Here is a 3,168-nt window from a genome sequence, read left to right as displayed (position 1 = left end):
GTGTGTGTGAGAGAGAGTGTGGTCTCTCTCCCGAGAGTGGACGTCCATTGCCTGTAAATGGGCAACATTAGGTCTGTCACTTTTGGTAACCGCACCACTGTCGGTCGTCTCCCGAGAGTGGACATCCATTGCCCCTAAATAGGGTTAGGGTTAGGCATGTGTTGGTTATGGTTAAGGTTAGGATAAGTCTCTAGGAAATGCATGTAAGTCAATGTAATGTCCCCTGAAGTGGGTGTGTGTGTGTGTGTGTGTGTGTGTGTGTGTGTGTGTGTGTGTGTGTGTGTGTGTGTGTGTGTGTGTGTGTGTGTGTGTGTGGGAGTGTGTGTGAGAGAGTGTGTGTGTCTGTGTCTGAGAGACTGAGTGTGTGTGTGTGTGTGTGTGTGTGTGTGCGCGCGCGTGTGTGTTTGCGTGCATGGGTGCGTGCGTGCGTGCGTTAATGGATCGCCTCTCTCTCTTTCCTCCAGACAGAGCCTGTGGGCCTCCAGGTTGGTCAGCGTTCTGCTCAGTAACACACAGCTGGTCTCCAGCCTCCTGCACAGACTCTGGGATCTGTTCCATAACCAGGTATTGAGATCCACATTCTGATGCATTTCTTTAGGTATATTGTAAAATGTCAGCACAAGTCTAAAAAATGACTAGACCTATGTTATATCTATCAGGATACCAGGGGTTTTATGTGCTCTAATGTGAATGCTATTTGCCTCTGAGCATGTGTTAGCGTGGTGGTTGTCTGCCAGAAGCTGTAGATTTTGGTTGTTTCTAACTTTACACTTTACCGAATAGAGGATTTCATCTTAAGATATCTTGATCCTAAGTTTGAACTCAGAGAAACACGTTGAGCACATGTTAGCTGCAGCGGAAAAGCGTGAGACAAACACTGATTTTGAAAGTGAAACAGCTTTATTCACTGATTAACAATTTTACATTTTGTTTTGGGGAGAAAGTGAACCTCTGTTCTGTTCCAAGTGAAAACCACAGGCTGGGATTCCTAACTAGCAGGAGCTGACAAACCAACCTGATCCCACCCTACTTCATATCGCTATCAAACTCTTGTTATTGTTTTTAGAGATCTTTAGTGGCAGAACATGTAATATTGTGTGTTCAACTCTAGTATTTAGTATTTTAATCACTTCATCTCTGCATTCCTCTGCACCCCTCATTCAGAACATTTACTTTAACTAACCTCTTCTGTTGAAGGGCTCTTCACTGAGCGCTGCACACTTACTGGGCCTGTCAGCCTTTGTGGTCCATCTGCACGCCTCCATGTCCCACAGTCCTCTGGTGCAGCTGGTCCCGCCCCTTTTTCCTGAGCCAGTATCTGTTGGAGAAGCTCTCAGCGCAGCACTGCTCTGCAGCACACACACTGACATGCTCTTCTGTGTCAGGTGAGGTCACCTGTGCAGTTTGATGCTTACAAACATTACCTTTCTCATTAATCAATTGAAAATGGCCGCCACCCAGTGGCGGTTGTACGGGGTGGCACGGGGTGGCAGCTGCCACCTCAGAAAAATGCCTTGCCACCCCAGCTGCAACCCCAGTTGGCAGCTTTGTTTTGAAAGAAAAGTTGTGGCTCATCGCAAATTTATGAGAGAAAATCTCTAATGTCCGAGTGCAAGTGAATGCGGCACAAGACGCGAGCCTTGTAACCCCTCCCCCCCTGGCGCGAGCTGGGAAATATGATTGGCGGCGATTTCATTTGAACGGGGGGACAGCGCAAAACGAGAAGCTTTTCGGATCCAAGTAGACAGAAGGAATGAGGTATTTGCGGTCATTATATGGCTGGGGTAGGCTACAGCCATACCAAGAAATGGCTTAGCCCCACCATGGACAATGATGTTAAAGTAAGCATAATAAAGTCTGCCAACTCGCGCGGAGTAAATTGCACAGATAGCAGTTAGTACGATTGATTTCAGCAGCCACTTGTCTGGAAATACCGAAGACTAGAAACGGTTTTGAAAACTTTTGTCACGAAGTGATTGTCTTCTCCATAGAACATCTTTGATCTTTGATCTTTGTCGTAAAGCGGACAGGCGTCGTCACAACAATAGATGGGGATTGTGGGTAGTGTAGTCTCTTTGGCGCTCCACATTTCAGAGAAAACAAGTTATTTCTCAGAATTGAAGGGGAAAAACACAAAAGCATTGTACACAATTTAAACCTATCAATGTCGTTTGATTTACAAAGGTAATCTGGTGTTTGAGTTGATGAGTAGTGAAGATATCACTGTCAAATCAATCGACAGTAAGGAGAATACTTACTTCCGGGTGTACAATTCTCCGTTATCCAATAGGAATGGATGCTCACATTGCCTTTAATAGCTGCCGACATAAATGGATGCGGTTGCTTCTCTAAGCGTCAAATACCGCCGCCGATGGGAATACATTGCAATCAGTTGAAAGCTCTTTGCGTCCGTTTATGAAGCTGAAGGAGCCTCGGCGCGTCACAACTGGACGCCACGGGACCCTGACCAAGCGTCGCTCCTGGACGCTTAGGGAGTGAGAGTGTGTTGACATGGTCGCATAACTGGGAAGTTTACAGACATTCACATACCTTGTTTACCTGGCTCAAGTGGTGGCTCTGGGATTGTTGTGTGAGCCACCACTTGAGAATTGGCATCTTTTTTAAGAAAAAATGTTCTTGTGTCCATCTTCAAAAACTCTGAGTCCGACGGACAGTTTATTTTAAACATTGTCACAGCTCACAGGAAAGGTACCTGTCAGCCAATGAGACATATGTTTATTTCCATGCAACTCTCTGGTTGGTCTGGTGCCTTGCCTCTGTTGCATTCCCTGAACACGGGAAATTACAATCCTGCCGTCCTCTCTAGTGTCATGATGAGGTTCAGGTAAAGCACGGTTAATGTATTATATTATTGACTCAATAATATAATACATGACTTTGAGAGTATAGGCAATCTAGACATATTAACCAAATTAATTAAACATACTTATCACGGCGACGGTGTATTGAGATTATTATTATTTTTTTCATTTTTTTTCTTTTTTGCTAGGGGGCCCCTAGTGGCTGCGGGGCCCTAAGCGGCCGGTTTTGTCGCTTAATGGGTCGGGCCGGCTCTGCCTGGGTCAATAAAGGCTTGAAATTAAATTAAATTAAATTAAATTTGTCGCCCGAAACAGCCCGCAGGTGCCAGGAGACCTCGGCAAAACA

At 45.5% G+C, this 3,168-nt stretch overlaps 1 long non-coding RNA gene across 1 annotated transcript in view; it reads left to right on the top strand.

The window, feature by feature from the left end:
* Positions 1-1,381, top strand: part of LOC104958229 (uncharacterized) — an 8,487-nt gene extending 7,106 nt beyond the window's left edge. Inside the window, exons 3-4 of the long non-coding RNA XR_799739.1 lie at positions 465-564; positions 1,198-1,381. This is a non-coding gene — a long non-coding RNA (uncharacterized lncRNA). The remainder of the gene's footprint in view (positions 1-464; positions 565-1,197) is intronic.
* Positions 1,382-3,168: the final 1,787 nt, after the last annotated feature.

This window comes from Notothenia coriiceps, unplaced genomic scaffold (assembly GCF_000735185.1).
Source record: "Notothenia coriiceps isolate Sejong01 unplaced genomic scaffold, NC01 NC01_scaffold00028447, whole genome shotgun sequence".
In the NCBI taxonomy this organism is placed as follows: Eukaryota; Metazoa; Chordata; class Actinopteri; order Perciformes; family Nototheniidae; genus Notothenia; species Notothenia coriiceps.
The sequence above is the reverse complement of the archived record's forward strand: the minus strand, read 5'-3'. Positions and strand labels throughout refer to the sequence as shown.